This window comes from Falco rusticolus, chromosome 3 (assembly GCF_015220075.1).
Source record: "Falco rusticolus isolate bFalRus1 chromosome 3, bFalRus1.pri, whole genome shotgun sequence".
NCBI classification, from domain to species: Eukaryota; Metazoa; Chordata; class Aves; order Falconiformes; family Falconidae; genus Falco; species Falco rusticolus.
Genome location: NC_051189.1, coordinates 15334889 through 15355847, shown reverse-complemented (window position 1 = coordinate 15355847; position 20959 = coordinate 15334889).

Below are 20959 nucleotides of genomic sequence, written 5' to 3'. Positions count from 1 at the left end.
GAAAAAAAAGCTGTGAGAAGAAACAGGAATGAAGTTGAAAAGGGCCAAAGTGAGAGTGAAAAGCAACTGAGGGTCAGCTTGGAGCAGGGGGAGAAGTGGATAGGGATAAGTGAAGCACACTGACTGGCCCAATTTTTTTGTCCTTTTCTCCGGCCTTCAGGAAGGCGCAGCCAAGGCTTTGGGGTCTAGTGATTTGTCTTCCTTTCTTCCCCACTACACCCCCTAAAATCTATTGATCTGTGCAGCCTGCAACTGTGATGCGATGTAAAAGCAATGTGTATGGTAGGAAGTGTTTGCAAGATTAGGCCTCTCTAATAGCAAGGCCTTCAGAGCACAGGCTAGATTCTCAGCTGGTATAAACTGAGAGAGCTCCATTGAATCCCCATACTCTTTAGTCTTGAATTAAGTACCAAGTGTGTTAGTCAGTGAATAACAACAAGAGAATCTCCTTTTTTAACTCCTAGAGGCCCTACCTGGGTCCTTGAGCTCAAACTTTTTGTCTTTTTAGAAATTTAAACCATGTTTGTTCCATTCTTACATCCACTGGAATTTGCAACATATCTACTTTGTAGTCTGGACAAAGCTCGAAGATTTCCCCAAACACAGTGTGAATCAAACCACACAGGAATGTTTGTAAAGAACGTCTTAGACCCTTTGAAAACCTATTCAGTTCTCAGAAGCACTAATGCATTCCACATTTGGTCATTAAACACTAATTGGTAACATGCTGCGGCTGGGTTCACTCTCTGACCAGTAAGTATTTCCTAGGTCACAGCACTGCAAGACCTCAGTGCCTTCATGTGACCTGCCCTTTTGAACTTTTAATCCTTCAACTCGTCAGAGAGCGCTGGTAGCTCAGGCCACTTTGGAAACCACAGGCATATTTTTTCCCTGGCTGTTTCAAAGTTTGCTTGGTTTCCCTTCCACCTCCTGCTCCTGCTCCCCTCCTCTCTGATGATGCAGGATGTCTTTTGGGGACCTAATTGAAGGCTTCAAAGTGCCTGAGAGTTTATTATGAAACCATTGTCCTTGGTAAATGTCATGGGACTCATGTTTTATTATATTTATAACCTTTTTTCCATTAGTCTGCCATTTCCCTGAGAAATTATGACCTTGGCTCTATCAGCTTAACCAAGCTGGGTTTATATATAGTAAATGTGTGCGTGTGCAAAAAAGGAGAGAAGAGGGGAAGCCACCAAATAGCTTTCTATTAAAACAGTGCTTGTACTGGCCCCTCCTAGAATCTGGTAAGCAATTTAATAGCAGTGATAAGGGAAGAAATCAGGAAACAAATTATGCCAAACATTGAAGTCTCAGGTGGTGTCTCTGACTACAGCGTACATAGGGCAATAGATCCTGGTTGCTGTCAGGTCTATAATTTAAAATAAATTTCAGCTGGTATTTCTTATCAGAAACAAGTTTAGAATTTTCCCTTCTCCCTGCTTGTTCCCTCACCCTCACTTTGAGTTTCTTCACCCTCTATTTTAGGCAAATTTAAACCATTTTGCTTAGCTTATATAAATCTTCCATGGTCTAAGTCTCAGGATAGACTACATATAAACTGTATCTCACCTTTCACAGCAGCTCAGAGGATGACATCCACTGGATCTCTGCAGGAATTTGGTAGAGAAATAATCCAGGCACATTGAGTGTAGTGCTTAAGGCTGGGGTGGGTCACAGGGTGCTTTTCCAACAGCAGTCCCTCAGTCATTTCTAAGAGCCCCCCCAGAAATAACAAAAAAACGTCAAACCTGCTACCAGCAGATGTATACCTGAAATATTGAGGTCTGTACCTCATCTGGAGAATGTGGGGGGCTGTGGGCTGGGACCCAGAGCCTTTCTAAATGAACCAGTAAATGAACCAGTGCCAGGAAATGTTCCCAGGCACAGGAATGTGACTGTCTATACACTTACATGGTTAGAACTGTACTGGACACATTAATTTACTAGCACAGACTTAGCCAGAATAGCTGAGTTCTGTATGTATGATCTGAAAGGAGCAGGTTGAGCTCTCATTCAAGAAAAGAATGTGCTTAACTGACATTGGTCTCGCTTGCCTCCCACCGGGAGTGGGTGAGGTCAAATTCATTAAATTTTGTCTCTGAGAAGGAAAATGCTATAACAAGCAATGTTGTGGGGGGTTTTTTAAGGAGCATTTTTTAAAAAAAGAAGTTTGGAGTTGTTTCCATGCTGCAGGACTCGCAATGGTTCCGTTTTTCATTCCCTTAACCAACCTCTTAAAGAAACAAAGTGGTTCTCACTGTGGATGTTGAAAGAGTTCTCCGACTGACTGCCTTCCTAGCCCAGGCATGTGTGGGCAGAAGGACAAACAAACAAATGCATAAATTTTTTAGGACAGAGAACTTTCTCAGAAGACTATGTCCTTATAAGAAATTTCACATTTGAAAGAAAAAAAGGACATTTTTGAAAGAAAACACTTGCTTTTTAATTACAATCTGGCCAACAGCATTTATTGAGATCATTGAAAGTGATCTTTTGTTTTTTACTACCTTTCCCTCAAAGCACATCTATGTATTGTATATATGCAATACCTTTTCCTCTAGATCAGCATGGGCAGGATCTACCCTCTCCTTCAAGACTCCTGTCCTCTTGCCTTTGCCCCCCGCACATGTCACCGGCATTATGTAAAGCCATTAGAGTCATGTTCTTGGCAACATCCCTACTTTTCAATGCTTCATTCCCAATTCCCACGTAAGGGCTGACAGACTTCGGTGACCTTTTGCATCAACACTTGTTTACTAAAATTAGATTTTTTTTCTTCCTGGCATATAACCAGGCAGATTACACTCCTCAACCTGTCATCCATGTAGGGCAGGCAGCCCCAGAAATTGATGATGCAAAGGAAGAAACTACTCCATGAAGAGTAAAAGGAGCTCAAGGGGAAAAAAAGCAAAAGTGAATGATGTTCTAGCAGTTTGTACGCATCTATCTATAGTGTGCGTACACATGCACATATGATATTAAGTGGTGGTGTCAGCCACAAAAGGTTGGGAGGTTAGATACAGGTCAAATAAACATCTAGCTAGTGAGATGTGTCTTGAAAGCTCATTTGAATTAAAGATTCATGATAGCCAATGGTAAAAATCATATTGCAGGGCTACTGCACATCTTTAGCTGGCTAGAGCCAATGCTCAGAGTATCTGAATTTCCTCATGATATTTCCATGACTTCTTGTAGAAAGAGAAAATTAAAAAGAAGACTAGAAAACAAAAGGAAAACCTTCAGTGTGACATTTTGAGGAATAAGTCTGCTCTGAAGGGAAAAGCTGCTTAATAGTTGGTCATTATTAAGCCCAGAGAAAGAAGCTGGAAAGGGTACATTGATCCTAACCTGAGAATTACATTACACCTAGACTCATGTTAAGATTTATGGTCCCATGATGCTTACTGGTGTGTTAGCACATATGAAGCAATCACTCTCCTACAAACTTCACAGTCTGGCTCATTCTGAGATCTAGGAAGGTGATAAGTTACTAGCAGAAGACAGTGAGAAGATTAACAGGAAGTTTTGGTAATTTGGGGCTTCTGGTGTTTTTTCTCCTGACCAATGAAACGCTTTGTTAAAGGGACCTAAGCTGCTAATCTTTTTCAAATCAAGAAGTCATCCAGATTCCACTGGAGCTCATAGCCTGTATGGACTTCTGGGTCTCTCTTTTATCAGTGCACCTGTCTGACATGAAACCTGATGCTGTACATTGCTGCTTTTAATGAGTGACTGATGATGCGTCAGTGTTTCAGCATCTGCACCGCTCCAAACTCCAGAAGAGCCATTTCCAATATTGGCTGTTCCACATCACTCTTCCTTCAGGTCACCAACTCTGAGAGCTAACTGAAAATGTGTGTTAACTATATCTTTCCAAGCTGGACTACACAAAGCCTTTGAGTGCTAACATAAAATGATCTTTAAGGCCATCTTGTATACCCTGAAGGAAACAACCAGACTATATTTTCGCTGGCTGTTGACCAGTAGAGACGATGGGTTACTAACACAGGCACTCTGTTGCAGACTAGGTCATGCAGGCCTGTATGTCTGAAGATACGTGCAGGGGGAAAGGAGGGACTGTGCAGCCCTTCCAGCAGGGCCGTGGGTCTGATTCTGCCGTGACGTACAGGCAGCACAATGCCACTATCCTCTCCAGCAGGCAATACGTCAGGGCAGAATGGTGCTCGTGTGACTGCCTCACTCGGCCGAGCGGCCCACATACTTTCCTATGTGATGCTGGCGAAAGCGGAGTGTAGACCTTCAAAGCCTAAAGTTTTCATTCTCTTCATGTGGTTACATTCACAGTTGTGACACTGCAAGTGACGTAAAGGGAGAGGAAAAGGCTGCTTCTTCAGCAAGATGCAAACACACAGATATTGTCTGTCCAATGATTTTAATCTCCCTTCACAAATACTCATGTATAAGTAGATCCAAGCGATGTTGTCCCTCCTTCTCTACCTTTGCTATCAGGTTTCTTAAACCTTTTCAGCAATGGTGTGGGTGTATCACTGCCTTGTATTATACTGGGACAAGGAACATTTCATGTCCCTTAAGCTCACTCATTGCAGAATGTTTATACCTGGATACACAGTTACAGAGCTGCAAAATCCAGGCAGCAGCTTACACCGCCTTAAAACACAGAGGTAAAAACTGGAACTCCTAACTGGGGAAGAAGGAAGGGTTCTGCTCTTACCCTGCCAAACCAGAAGGCAAAGTGTATCAGCAGTAGACTAGCTTGACATTCTCACATTGGAAAAAATGCTGAAACGCTTTTCAAATGAAGACATTTCTTTTTTGGCAAAAAATATTTTTCCTCTTACAGTATATTATTGTTGGAAATGCTGGACTTCCTTAATTATATATATATATATATATATATAAAATAAGACCACTGACACCACATTTTTTCAGTCAGATAAAAGACTGAAACAATTCTTTTTTGTTAGCTGGCTGATGTTCTTCATGTTTCTTTACCTCCTTGTTAATTTATATGTGCTCCTTAGGCATATTATGTGTCCCATGATGGACCTTCTTGCATACTTAGTCAGAAAGACTGTCTCCATTGCATCCTTTCCACTCTTTAACGAGAAGATCATGGTTCATTAGAGCACAGGCCATTGGCCAGGAGGGTTAATTTATTAGGGGAATTATTCCAGGTTCCACAAGAAACAATAACACTCTTAGTCAGAATATTTCAGTCTTTACTTCTTTGCTGAAAATGTGAGCTCTCCTGAGAAAATATCAGTATGCTTTATTATTTTTTTTTTGAAACTGCTTTGCATGCTCCTGCCACTACCTCACCCTTTTCTGCAGGTGTGAGAGTGAGTATTCTCTGGCTCTCTGTATGCTGTCATTGTTTTATTTTTTTTATTATTTTCACTGAAAATTTCCAGAAAGTGACAGCACAGGGGCAACACTGATGATTCATTTTCTTACTATCTCTAGTCAGCATTGTTGTTGTGGCTGTGACAGGCATTTTTCCTTTTGCTTTCCTCTGAAGGTCCCTTACATGAATCTCTGGAAGGTGTGAGTTTTATACAAATTCAGTTTTATTGCTTATCCATGATCAATGAAATCAAATGGATCATCTCTGTTAGATTCAATAGGCTTTTGGGGGTTCCCTTCACAGTCTTTATAATGAGCAGAGTAAGTCATGAGTAAAGGTGTCTTCTCGTTCTGCTAAATCAGCAACTTCTACACTCAGTTGGGTATTCCCCTTCTGTTACATCAAAATGTAAATGTAAGCAACTCATAACTTGCTGTCTCTCCTGTACCCACTCCCTCTCCCCACCCTCAGACTTTGATGTTTTCTGGGGTTCTACTTTGACAGCCTCTGGCTCCAGACATGGGCCACCCTTAGTTCTAACACAATGTGGTTCCTTGCATAGAAACAGGCATACAAATATGCACTGATCTCAGTTACCTTTGGAAAACCAAACATAATTTATTCACTTTCTTTTTTTGTTTTTTAATTGTAATGAACATTCATTGCCTTTCAGTAACATGCTTCACACAGATTCTGCCATGCTTTTCACTTCAACATTACACCAGGAGTACTGGGTTTATAAAAAGTCTTAATGTCACATGTATAATTGTTATTTTTAATCATGGCATTGGTCTCACTTTTTTCTTGTTCATCTGTGAAGGGCAGACTGGCTGCCTATGGTGCCTTTGTGGATCTAAACCAAAGGAATGTGGAACTACAACTGGTCTAGCACCCATAATGAAAGGTCACCATGCTGTCATCCACCTCCAGAGAGCCTTGGCAGCGCTGGGTCCAAACAGTCTTGCAGTAACAACACAGTTACATAAAGGTCAGAAGTTTTGAATTTCTTGAGCTGAACTTTTGTTGTTCTGTGTGAATGTGTAAGGTGGGGAAGAGAGAGGGGCTTTGATTGTGATTCAGTTTAGTCATTGGTTGAGAAGGAAAGAAATCCTCGGATACACAACCAAAAAAGCAGTCATTCTCAGTGCCTGAAGTTTTTTGCAAGTGTTTCATTTTACATTTATTTTTTTCATGTTTTCACCACCTAACCCAAGGCTGGAAATGCTTTGTATTCATTTCTTCGGGTGGGATGGTTGCTAGATAGGGACTTGCTGTAGACAGGGACCCGAGTTCAGGGATGGCTTCACCACAGGTTTCCTGTCAGACTTTGCACAAGATGCTTTAGCCCACTCCTCTGTGATGTTTAATTTTCTGTCTCTCGCTGAAAGAAGTAGAAACTGAGCACTAAACACCTTTGCTTTAGTTTTCCTGTTTAGAAAATGGGTATAATTTTTCCTCACTACTTTTTAGAAAAATACAGATATTAAAGATAGCTTTTCAAACTGTCAGAAAAATTCCATTATTGTGTAATTGCCTATCAATAAAAGTGCTACCCATTTTCACTGCACGTGCCCAGGATGACCAGACCTTCGACCTTCACTTATGGGGAGGAGTTTTTCAAAGTCCAGTGAAGGTGAGTGAATGATGACTCTGGCAGTGCAGAGGAAAATGCATGTTGCATGGGGAAACTGAGGCACTGAAAACTTACGGGATGAGGTGATAACACCATAAAGGCATTTTCCACTGACTTGTTTCTTACATGTATTTTGATCAAAAAAGATTGCCTTGTAATCTTCTGAAGCTGGCATTTTTTTATTCTTTCCTCTATATCTTTGTGATTTCAACATAAAAGAAAATATTATTCTAAGAAGCAGTTAATTTCCTTTAATGAATCTTATCTGGCTTGGATAAACAAAAAGTGTTAATCCTGGTATCTTTTTCTTTTTTCTTACAAAGTGGTGGGATTTTTTTTTTAGGTTGGTTGGTTTCTTTCAATTTTAAAGACTATTTTTTAAGCTCGCAGTGATCTTTATTGTTTTTTTAAAATATCTTTTCACTAAAGTTTTCAGTGATGGGCTTTTGTGGAGAAAAAACATTTTTTTCAGGCAAACAATGTTTTGGGTATAAAAATTATGTTGAATTATTTAGCCAAGCTAGTTGAATTTTTTTGTGCTATTGCCTTCAAAATTATTCATAAAATACAATCCAAAACAGTCTTGTGTACACATGCATGTAAGCTTATCAGCAGCCTGGGCTCTGGTATATCCAGGTATCCAGCCATGGCATTTGAAACAATGACCTGTGTAGCAGTCAGTACTGAGGAAGACACGATCACCTTCCCAAAGAGCTAGTGGTCTTAAAATGCAAAGCCAACCAGAACTGGAGATGTTTAAAAAGGATCTCAAATCAAGAACAAAGTGAAGTGTTCATGCAGAACCTCTCCCAAGTATTATATGAGAACAAGAGAGCCCAAAGCTTTGTTCAGGGTCAGAACAGGTGTATCACCCTAGAACAAGCAAACGGGGTTCCCATAGCAGATCTGGGGCTGAACTTTTATGTAATGATGAAGAAGCACATAACTTCCCATGCTTCGGGTTCTCCCGCTGCAGGTGGAAAATGATGCACTACCTTTCCCTTGATGAAGTATTTTGAGATGGATGTAGAGCAGACCCTAAGAGCCTCTTACTGTCAGGAAAAAGAGATGAGGAACCCTGCCAGAGCTCCTATCTGTGGTCATAAGTGAACAAAGGTGTCCTCCTAGGCAAATGATCTGGCTGAGAAATCTTCTGTGCATGCAGTAGAATTTGAGCTAAGTGTACGGAGCTACACTGATTACACTTTCCTTGAAAATGTCTTTTGATCTCTGGCCTCCAAATTGCATCAACCCTCTTCCCTTCTGAGAAGAAGTTTTTCGGTTCTCAGAAACAGCCAGCGCTCAGTGAGGCTGCTTGTGAACTTTTGCTCTAATGGAGGCATAAGCAGGGGGAACTAGAAATGCTCAGGAGTTTTCTGGGCTTTTGTTTTATGCATAGCAGATCTGTATTGGTGATTTTTATTTCCTTCACCCTGCCCCATTTTTGTCTAGTCAGCTTGAGGAACAGATGTAGGCTTTCGTCCAGCAGTGTGTAACATGATAAATATGCATTCTGTGTTCTAATGCCTGGCGTGGTGTCCTCTGGAAATAGCCTTGAACAACGACAACTATACTTGGCATTTGGAGGAATCAGCTGGGCTATCTAGGGATCATGAGGTCCAAATAGGAGAACTGCAAGCCCAGGAAAGGTTTTTTCCGTCAGAGCTGACTTGTTCCAGCCTTACTTTTGCTGATATATCTGAAATCCACTATCAGGAATCCCTCTTTCTGTTCCTCACAGTTATTAGACAAACCTAGGGAATGCTGTGGAGGGTGACCTCACAGATTAAGCACTTCTATCCAGTTTTCTTGGAAGCAGGGTAATTCTGGGTGCCAAATGCAAATTTATAACTTGGAGTCTTGCAGAACAATAAGAAAAAAAAAAAGAGCACTTTTAACTGAATTTACAGCGAGTTATACATTTGGAGTTCAGATCACTCGGAAATGAGCTTGGCAGATTCTAGCTGTGATAATGATGCTGAACTAGGGGAAATGATCTGGCCATACACCTAAGAGGTGAATCATGCTGCATCACAGGCTTATTTTTAATATAGGGAGGTAGTGTATCTCAAGCTTTTATATACACCTCCAACTTCTCACGTGGAGTTTTCGACACACTTCCCCCACCCACAAGTAGCTTTCTGTGAACTTGACTGACATAATGTAGGATGTAGCACCTGGGTATGCTACTATTTATTGGATGCATTTTATGCTTATCTGGAAAAAGTACTGCAAATGACTCACTATTTCTATTTTTCCTTTAAGAAATTAGACATAATAAAAGTTCTCAGGAAGGAATCTTTATAGTATCCTTATCCTGCGTTGACATCCAGACTCCCTTGTGCTTTATATGTAATTTCAGTGACTAGTAACTTAGGAAATTTGGCACTTTCATCTCTAACTCATTGCTTCCGAAGCCACATTAATTTAGGCTTCAGCATATGTACAGAAGCAGCCTAGGTGCCTAGCTGCTACTTAAGCAGCTGAAATCCAAATAGGAAGCGGCATACCATCAAGGCGTTTGACTAGCCATGACGTAGTTGGCTTCAACCCATCTTTGTCTACAGCAACATCCTGCTGGGTATATGCAGTGGCAGGACTTCAGCCATCTGTAGAAACATACAGCTAAAATAGGAGGCATCCTCCGAGATTAGACCTGTCAGCTAAGCAAGGCTTTTCAGGCTCTCGGGTTTAGACCTAGATTTACTTAACTTGCCCTAATGGCCCCCACACAGCATGCACACCTTCCTTTGAGTTTGCACCCTTAGACACACTGGAAAACATTCTTTAATACGTATTACATTTTAATATGAGGTAAATGTAAGCTGCCTATGACAGGAAAGGCTGGCCTCGTTTCCAAAGGTGCTGGTCATCACACAGGAGAGTTCATCACTGCTGAAAATCAAGACTTTTTTTACTGACATTGTGGCATATGGGCTGGGGGAGGATTTTCAAAGGTTAAAGATAATTTACTCAAAGGCAGTTAACTGCCACTAGTATTTCTAAAATCCCCCTTATTCCCCTTCCTACACAAATACACCTATTAATCATTAACCCCTAAACTTCCACACAGTGGGTATGTTTCAGATCTGGTACACTTTCTGGAAGGAACTGCAAGTTCAAACAGTCTGGAGAACGACTGCTGATGAATCTCTGTGGGCTTGCTTTCTTTTCCACTAGAAATTTATTTTCATACTGCTTTTACTGACCTGCTAGTAATTGCTATTAGAAGCAGGAGAGGAAGACTTCTGGCCTGACCCTGGCCATTTGTACATTCCTGTTCTTAGCTCTATATACTAACGCTGTCTCTGGATTATGCAATTAATAAGTTACAGAGGATATGGAGATTTAATTACACTAAAAAGAGGAAGATGATGTCATTGATTATTTTAAGATGGAAACATCTGAAAAAAGCATAAGCAGTGAGAATTTCTTCTCCATAAGCAACATGCTTAGGACTTGAACAGCTAGACTATGAATTACTATTAATGTAGAATGAATTCATTTTCCAGATGTTACATCAGCACTGAACCCAAAGAATGTTATCTCAGCTGGAGTAATACACAATTGTACTTACTGAAATAACTTAAGCTTATGAGCATTGTAGCCTGCTTACAAAACCCCAATTAGTTACCTGGGTTATGCACTTTTCAACCAGGAAAAAAAAAACAGTTGATTAACATGAGAAAATTATTATTTTAGGTAAGCCTAAATGAGTGATGTGAGCGCGGCTCTTTTTAAAAAAATACAGGCATGAAAATGACAGAATGAGTCATGTCAAATTTTTGACCCAAAGTTAATCTGATTTAATTATCTAAGGGCTGTTATGTATCTGCTTTATATGTCTACCGCATACTTGTATAGCTGTGTATGCTACAGTTACATATCTATGGAAGTGAAAGGAAATGTTTTTAAATTTGAGAAACCATCTTACTGTGTGTGCTTTTGACCTCAGGAATACAAACCATTTAAGCTTATTACAAATACATAACAACAAGATTGATCTTCCCTCAAAGCATTGTAGTCACTTATCCCTGAACCAAAGTTCCTGACTGCTTGGAGATCTTTATCTTACCACATTAAGATGAAAATTCACTGGACACAACTGATCAAAATGATTTTTTTCAATATGCTCAGACAAAACTCGTTTTTTACAAATGCCTTGACAGATCTTAGCTTCCTAAAGGCTTACTGCATGTCAGAAAGTTTTTCAGGTCACAGTTCTGTTCTGTGGGGACACATCTGATCCCTGTCATAACATGTCTTGTTTTCTTTGAGCATACCCTCTGTTACCTCTTGGACACACTGAAGAGGTGCTGGGGAGGTAAACAGTCACAAATGTGTCCCATTGCTCCCATCAGCAGGTTCACCTCTGTGTTATACAATGTTGTAGATGTTAAATCAACACCATAATTGTCCCTATAAACTTATTTTAAAGTCTATTTTGTAGAGCAGAGGAAAAAGAAGATCTGGATCTTCTCAACTAGAAGAGAGAGCAACACATCCCTTTAACAAAAGTTCCTGTCTGCTTCTTAAACAAACTACAAGAGCACAAAAATCCCAAGATATTTTATTTTATCTCCTTTGAGGTGCAGTCCTTTAGCGTGTCTGTTCTGATACACTGACAGAAAGTTATTAGTCTGACTTACAGTTGGTTGCATTTCTGTCACCTTAAAATACTGATTTAATGCTCATCAGTAATATCTAAACATCTTAACAGGTTACCATTATTCAGCTGAGCTTTATTCCTGCTGATACAGATTTAGAAGAGCTATCACTTAATGAATATTTGCCTTAAGTCAAATACAATTAAAGCCACAGATGTGGAGATATTTTTTTTTTTTTTGAGCCATATGTATGTATGCAAAATGTATACAAAATACTGCAAAATGTTAACAATATGTTTGAAACAAATGAATTGGAATAAGAATCTGGACTTGGTTATCCATAAAGAACCCTCTTTCTCTTGGGAAAGAGAGTTTTCAGCAAGCTTGTAAACAGAGAAGAACCATCACATGGTTTACATTATAATTTCTCCTACCAGCTTTCTCTTTCAAAATGAGGTACTTATTCTAAGATTATATGTTTTTGACTTAATGTGTTAGAGAAATAAGAATAAAATATTGAAATCTTTGTGCTCGTGATTAGACCAAATTGAGTCTGATCAAATAGAACTTTAGGAATTCCAGGTATGCTTCAAATCTCCCATAGAAGATGAAGGGGAAAGAAATCAACCCACTACAGTCATCAAGGCTTTTAAAAAAGAGTAAGGAAAAAAAGAAGAATGATCCTGTGATTAAGACATTTGATTCATGTCTTGGCTTGATTTCTTCCTTGGTTTGAATGATTTTACAGTTAAGGTTTAACCTCTTTGTGCCTCAGTTTCCCATTAGTAAAACAGGCAATGATTAAATCCTTCTTTTCCCACCGTTTATGTTACAAATCTTTCCAAGCAGGAATCCATCCAGAATGTGTGCACACAAAGGAAGCTCCTAACACTTGGGTTCTGAAAATTGGTAATACTCCTGTAGGAGCATGGAGACTGCTGTCAAGAGGTGTGCTTCACTTTAATCCCATATTCAAACCCTTTTACCTGGAGACTAAAGGCTAAATTCAGAAAAATATGGGTGCCAAAATCCCAAATTGCAATAACAAAATACAACTTTCTCCAGGGGCTGTTTGAAGGAGTACCTAAAGCCTACAAGTAGGTGAGTTACTAGCAGGCTGTTGAAGAAAAAGAATATAGGAACTAATGAGAGGTAGAAACAAGCCTCTGGTATTTAACCTCCTCTCTAATAAGGCAAAGTCTATAAGGCACCAGGCCATGCTTAATGTTTTACTCCAACTGACGTCTGCACCTCCTCCTTGAATATGTTGGGTATTTTGAATATGTTGTACAGATCTACTTGCTGTCCCAGATTCTGCTGCAAAAACTTAGCACTGAAGCTGGGTATTGCAATATGTGGACTTGTTGCAACTTTCCTATGCAAAGGGAGGAAACTATTTTTTCAGTGAGGGTGGGCTTGTCAAGTCCTGAAAACTGCTAATGACTTTGCTGCTTGAAAAGCAATGAAACCAAAGCGTGTTATCACTCAGGCCACTGGTTCATGCTGGAGATGACTGAAATTTAACATCAAAATTAAAACTGTGTTAATTAATATGCTTGTATTGGGAGTAAAATTCTATCTGAGTAATGTATGATGGGATATCATCCTGTTCATTGCAAAAGCCCCATCCATGAAGAATCATTGCAACCACCACTGGAGAAGATTTTTAACCAGCCTTTCCATCTGATGGAAAGGGGGCTAAGTGTGCGTGAGAGGGAATAATAATTATTTTCTCTGACCCCCTATCTTCCCAGCGCATTAGAAGGGAGGGATTTTTAATGGTCAGGTTAGGATGGTTAGGATGGAGATATGCACATAGCAAGAGGTGCATTGACTGATAGCCTTTTCTTTTCCAGAAGGTTTTTTGAAGATTTCACTTTGACTTCACAAATCATCTTAACCAGCATTTTTAGGACAAAGTTCTAAGGGGAAGCAAAAGTCTAATGTACTTTCCAAGTGGTGTAGAGATCATTTTGTCTTTAAAGATATCTGATTTCTATAGCAAGGGAGGAGATTATTTTACACCATATGGTAGCTGTCCTGTGATGTCATAGTGATTAATGACAGGATCAGTTGGATGCTCCAGTGGCATAACAAATGGCCTGGGTTTCCTGTAATGGCAACAGTTACACGCTCATACTAGGACCCTGCAATTAACTGCGCTCTAGTCTCGGCTCCCCCTGGGCTTAAGAACTATAAAATGAATGCAAAGACTACTACCAACTTCATGAGGATGTGGGTCAAGCATTCTGTGACTTTTGGCAGATACCTTAGACTGTGGATATCTGTTTCCCATCTGTAAAACTGATATTATAATTAGCCGCTCACAGGCTTGATGTACAATTAACCGGTTGAAGGTCTGTGAAACCTTTGTAGAAGAAAAATATGAAGTGGAAATAACATATTTTGGGGAAATTATCTGTGTATTTTAAACTCTGTATCATATACAGAAGAACCTCCAGCACTCTCTGTCTAATGTTCTCTTTTAAATGCACAAAGTTTAATTGGCCTCACGATTATTTGTCAGATAAAAAGAAGTCGTCTGCTTTAAACACTTTGTGCTCTACTTTATGTCGAAGATTTTTGGGGCAATCATATTTCTCTGCCTGAAATAATTCTGGGAGCAGATAAAGTATTCCTACAGTACTGACACAAAGCATTACAAAGAATGATCTCTTTCTTCCAATTATTGATAGCTTGATGACTGTCATTTTAGCTTTATGCCACACGTAAAGACACACATGATTTGTCATTAGCTGATGAAAAAATAACCCAAACAACTGAAAAACTTTCTTTTCTTGATCCAGTCTTTACCTATGGTTTTCTTCAATCTTTCCTGAACATTATGGTCAAAACTACAGTCTTGGGCATATGCTGTATTTGGCATCAGGCTTTGCATTTATCTATCTGCTGAGGCTCTTTGAACCCAGGATCTTAAAATGATTTATCTTTTCAGCCTGTGTTTCTCTATCTTTAATGATAGCAGCGTAATATTAATAGGTCATTTCATTATACTTCAATACCTCTTTTCCACTGCTGGTTACTGGACAGTTCAGTCAGCAAATTTAAAGATTCTGTTGCTGCTGGCATCAGGCTTTACTAAAACAAAACCTAACATTTTTGTTTGGTTTAAGTTCTTTCCTTTAGCAAAAAGTGAGTGCTCCTGGGTTATGAAGAGAGTGCTCGAAGGCTGACATGTTTGGACTGTCAGCCTAATATGTTATGATTTTCTTGAATAAATCACACCTCTGACTGGTTTCTGGATCTTGCAGTGTATGACTGTGTAAGTGCTTTGCACCAGTAAGAGGAGCTCACCCAAAACTCTCCTATGCTACTAATAATCGATTGCAACAGCATCCTGGAGGTAAGAAAAAACCTGCTTTTGTACAGACATTTTACTTCAGGTTGGGTGATGGGAAGAGTACAGATATGAACATTGTGCACTGTATAAACTAACACATAGATTCGTGTTTTCCCCTGTTCACTCACTGTTTTTGTGACAGGTTTGGAAGTGAGATGAACACACAAGTTTCAAATAATTCATAGAAGTGAAGATGGAACATTCACACAGCTCACGTTCCAGTGATGACACCCTAGCTGATGTCTGGAGGATACCCGGTGCCAGACACAGCGATGGGAGGAGATGGAGGTAAACACAGGCCATTGGCTGGCTTAATTTTGTTCCTTGCTACTCATGCAAAGACATCAATCCCTGCTTGCTCACAGCAATGTCTTTTACATTGTTCAGAAGTGATGGTTGATGGCTACTTTGATGGGCAGGAGAGTGTATAAAGCAGATCACAGCTCTGATTTTGCAATGACAGTGCTGGTGGGGTTTTCATAGTAAAATTGCACACATCCCATGAATGCTCTCCTGGCTTTTTTCTGATCGTTTTTATGTGACAATCCAAAGATATTGTCAGCTGAATTTGCTTTACCAGGGTAATTTACAACTTTTTTGTTAGTGAACTCTGAATTGGTACCTCAGCTTTTGTAGAGGATGGGTATTCCTTCCTACTTTTAATTCATCTCGTGTAGCTATTGAGTGACAGGGGTTGTGTTAATTTATGATTGGACACCGGAACCTGAAATAAAAAGCGGAAAGGGAGAGACAAGAGACTTTCAAAGCATGAAATTAAAACCTTTGGGCTATGACTTAACTTACTACTTATTTTTCTCATTTTGTTGCCATCAATATTTTTGTTCTATTCTTGATGTGATGTGTTTCACGGGGCATGATTTGGGGGCTTTTGGCTCTTTGTTTTCATGTGATATGTGGGGTATTTTTTATTAGTTTGTATTATAACCAATGCTTTGTCTGTTCTTATTCAGGTATGTGCTATTAATTGTCTTTATTAGAGCTATAAACATTTCTGAGATATTTAAATGTAGTTCCCCTTTAACTTGCACAGGGATCAGGTCTGAGTAAATAGAAAAATGTACATTTTGGGGGAAGCCTGAGAGCCAGCAATCTGCTGCCTCTACGCTAAAAAGGTTCAGGGCGCCAGCATGGCCATTGACTAACAGTCAAGGAAATCATCAAAGCTGATCACTTTTCCTGGCAGTTTTGACCTGGGCCAGCCAACAGTCTGCCAGGCAGTGCCTGGGCCCAGCGTGTGGGACAGGACAGGACAGGACAGGACAGGACACGGTCAGGGTGGGACAGGACAAGGGCATTTTGCATGATGGACCAAGCCATGCTGTTCAGCTTCTCTGAAAGGGAAATAGCGGTGGGCCATATGAATCAAAGTCTCTCCGTCTGCCACATGGGAAAAGAAGAGGTGCAGGACATTTTTTGTTTTAATTAGTATTAAGAGTAACCTTTAAGAGCAAAGAAGGAAAACAGAAGGACAAGGTGTAAAATAGATGAAATTAACTCTGGGATATATTTCTTAACCTACTTTTATGAACTTTGGTGAAGGAGGAAAATATGAAGTGAATTATTTATTTTCATGACCTCCTGTCCTTAAATGTACTTGAAGTTGTGAAGGTCTAGAAATGATGCTTAGGGGTTAGAGAGAACTACCAGGAGATCTTATTTATGTTCCTCATTCTGCTGAACGGCAGAGCTCAGAGGGTTGTGAGCAACAACAGAGGCTAGCTGGAGGCCTGTATCTAGTGGCGTTCCCCAGAGGTCAGTGCTGCCTCCAACGTTGTTCAACTTATTTATTCATCAGTAACCTGGACAAAGGGGCAGAAGGCACCCTCAGCAGTTTGCTGATGGTACAAAACTGGGAGGAGTGGCTGATACCGCAGAACACTGTGCTGCCATTCAGCAAGACCTGGACAGGCTGGAGGGTTGGGCAGAGAGGAACCCAATGAAGTTCAGTAAAGGCAAGTGTAGGTTCCTGCACCTGGGGAGGGACAACCCCATGTACTAGTACAGGCTGGGGCTGACCTGCTGGAAGGCAGCTCTGTGGAGAAAGACCTGAGAGTCCGGGTGAACAGAGAGGTCAACCTGATCCAGCAGTGTGCCCTGGTGGCCAAGAAGGCCAATGGGACCCTGGGGTGCGTGGCCACCTTAGGAGAAGCATGGCCAGCAGATCGAGGGTGGTGATCCTTCCACTCTGCTCTGCCATGGTGAGGCTGTGTCTGGAGTGCTGTGTCCAGTTCTGGGCTCCCCAGCTCAAGAGGGACGGGGAACTACTGGGGAGGGTCCAGCGGAGGGCTATGAAGATGATGAGGGGGCTGGAACATCTCCCTGATGAGGAAAGGCTGAGAGAGCTGGGCCTGTTTAGCCTGGAGAAGACTGAGAGGAGATCTTACCAATGTCTACAAATATCTTAAAGGTGAGTATCATGAGGATGGGACCAGGCTCTTTTCAGTGGTGCCCAGTGACAGGACAAGGGGCAACGGGCACAAATTGAAACAGAGGAAGTTCCTCCTGAATATGAGGAAGACCTTCTTTACTTTGAGGGTGACAGAGCACTGGCACAGGCTGCCCAGAGAGGCTGTGAGGTCTCCTTCTCTGGAGACATTAAAAACTCACCTGGAAGTGACTCTGTGCAGCCTGCTGTAAGAGACCCTGCTTTAGCAGGGGCTTAGACTAGATGACCTCCAGAAAGCCCCTTCCAACCCTGACCATTCCATGATTCTGTGATCCCACCATTCCAAAATAAGACCCTAACAACCTCTTTCTCTTTTCTGTAATGCAGTGACAGCTTTTTCTCCTTTCTTTTTTGCCTTTCAGCTTCTACATAGATTTCCCTTTTGAAGTATGACATGGTTTACTGGCAGTAAGTCCATAGCAGTGACTGCTGTGAACTGCTGCAACACCAGTTATGACTTACAATTTCATGAAATCATGATTTGAAACCATTTATGTTATTTTACAATAATTCTGAAGTGCCAAGCATCTCAGAGGGTGAGTGTGAGGCAAAACCACGGTCAAAAAGGCACGAAGGATTGTTACTGCTTGAAGATTTGCTTCTTGGCTTTCTGTGGTGTCATCAGGTTCTACTACTGCCTTGTCAAAAATGTTGTAGATATGTAAGAAAGCTCAAAGGTGCTATAAACTCATTCTGCTAGTTCAGATCTATTCAAAATATTCTCTTTGCACCAGATTTAATGTTTTGATAGAAGAGGCATCATCTGTTTCCTGCAACAGCATAAAACCATAAAATCAGTATAAATTCTGCAGGTTTTCCTGCAGTGAGTTCAACAATCATGAACCCATTCCAATCGAGATCAGAACTGATGTTTGAGCTGTAAGGAACAGACACTTTATTCGCAATCAGGGAACTACAGCATGAGTGGCAACTGGGTTTGTCCAATAAATAATGCCTTTCAAACAAGTTAGGACTCACATTTCTGCAAGAGGGAAGCCAGGGATTCAGCTGATCTTGTGACAAGCGTGAATGTTAAAAATTGAAAAGTCTGACTAGGAAGTTGTTAAGCTTTTTGCCTATCTCTGTTTCTGAATGTTCACCTTTGGGCACAAACAGCATTGCTTTTCACAAGACTGATGCCCAGTCTACAGATCATGCAGTTCTGAGGGGTCCAAGGTTGAACTCTCCAGATTGTTAGTCATTTGGATTTAAAATCATATATGATTGCTGATATCAAATACATATATGATTGCTGACAGGAAACAGAACAAACTAGTTTGACTAATATCTTGCTATGACAACCCTGTTTTGTCTTATAAATTGTGGACAGCACATATAAGAGAACTCCAGAAATAAAGGAAACTTTACTCATTGTACAGACTCATGCCAAAGGATACAATTTTGTTCTTAACTAAGGAATCTTTATGGCCTTAATTCTCTTATGTATCAAGCTAATTCTGATCTCTGCTATACCAGGTTCAACTGAGATCCCTCCAAGCTCTGTAAACACAGTGTGTATTGCTCAATCAATGCATTATCAGCATGTTAAAAAAAAAAGCACAAATGGAATCTGAATGAACTCTTGGAATTTGTGATAGTTAGAAAACAAAGTATTGATGTATGGTTAAAACTGAGACAGTTTTGGTGTATGAACGGCAGGATAATTTTTTCAAAAAGCTGTTTTGATGTTTTAGTAGGAAAAGGTTTCAATGATAACAACTGATACAGCCCGAAAGAGCATAATGTTGTAGATAAATACTTCGTCCTCTTCTGGACCACTCACTCTGCCGGGTTTGCACATATCTGACAGCCTTCAGAAGCTCTAGAACTCTACAAAAGTCTCCTAATGTGAAGGAATGAGGTGAAGGCGATGAACTAGTTGCAATGAGTCTCGATAAACTATCAATGCAGTGCTCCTTGGTCTCACATCTACCTTTTATAGTGGAAACCCGGCCATGTGCTTCAATCCTCTCTTGGCACAAGATCTTGGTTTGCCTTAGCAGTTGGGCAGGGGGTCCAGGCTTGCTCAATGCTGTTGGGCAAAGGTAAGCTCTTGTTCATGCAGTCTGATAGAGTCAGGCTTGCACAGGGCTAAATGTGGTATGGTTTGCTCTGTTGAACACACATACTGAGCGGAGATCTTCCCAAACACAGGGGAGATACTCTGACCCTGAACTACAGCCAGGAACGTGGCTGAAAAAATGCAGGTCATAGGGTTTTGTGTGCTTAACCCAGCTTTCAGGTCCTTTCTTCCCTTTGAAACAGCAATTAGTATGACATGAGTTCTCCAGTTCTCCTCCTTCATTAGTGTAAGGGCATGAAGGCAGAGGGAAATGAACCTGTCACAGGCATGGCCGAGAGAGGTCATGGATTTGGTCAGGAGACCCCTGCCCTTAGTTCCAGGTAGGCACAGTTTGAGCCATGCTCCTGATGACTAACATAAACTTTCAGCTATTATTTATCACTTTCATTACAAAGTTGAGGGAATTGTGTGTGTGAGAAGGCAGTGAGAAATTCCCACAGAAAACTTGGATTCAGGTTTTGTTGCTGCTTGTTACTTCCTGGTTGAATTGAAAGCACCATTTATTGTTATCCTGCCTGGGTGTCTATGAAAATTATTTGAGTCAGGGCCAGCAGCAACCCACTTCTTCTTTCCCATGTAGCTTTTCTTTGCCAGAGTCTTAAACTCCGAAGGGCTCCACTACAGAAATAATATTATTAACTCTAAGCACTCAGAAGTTTTTAATCAAGGACCCTAAAATTGTGAGACAGGCTTAAAATCCAGATATTCTATTAATAAATGATGGCTATATATATATATATAACACTAAATAATTATCTATTTTGTCTTCTGTTTGTAAGACTGAAGAACACCCTTGATTAACATTTTAAAGCTTTTCCCTGCGATCATGCAGACTAGAATGTTGAGACTCTCATATATTTAAATTCCAGGATTTGGTACTTAAAGAGGAAATTTTTTAAAAATTACCTTTTCATGAGGGTTCTTGCACCATAGAAATTAAAGGATTTCCTTTTAGCTCCTCTATCTTGGTTAAGGAATTATGTTGGAAGCACTTCTTAAGATGACATGATTTGCAAACTAATTCATTTTGTTAAATGCAAGTATCCTGAAAAATCTGACTTTTAAGGAGTAACATCGAGACCAACAATTCTGTAAGATTGAAGAAGGATAAGACAGTAAGCTGGGTAGTAATGTTGCTGCTGAAACAATCTGAAGAAAATAAATAAGCCAGCAACTAACCGCCAGAGGTTTAGAAATCATTTCTCTTTGAGCAGACATTTCCTTTCACCTTTCAGAGATTTCTTTCATCAGCATGGGCAAGACAGAGGACTATTCTTGTAACGGTGCCAAACCCCACCGTAGCAATTCTAAATGCACTAAATAAAATGTTTTATGTCAGGCAGATACAGGTTGAAACACTAGATTGAAATAATCTGCAGATTAAGGAAAAAGATGTGTTTGCTTACTTCCAGCTGGTTGCAACCTCTGTTATCAAGCAGAACAGAGACCAAATGCAACCAGCATCAAGCTTGAAGAAAC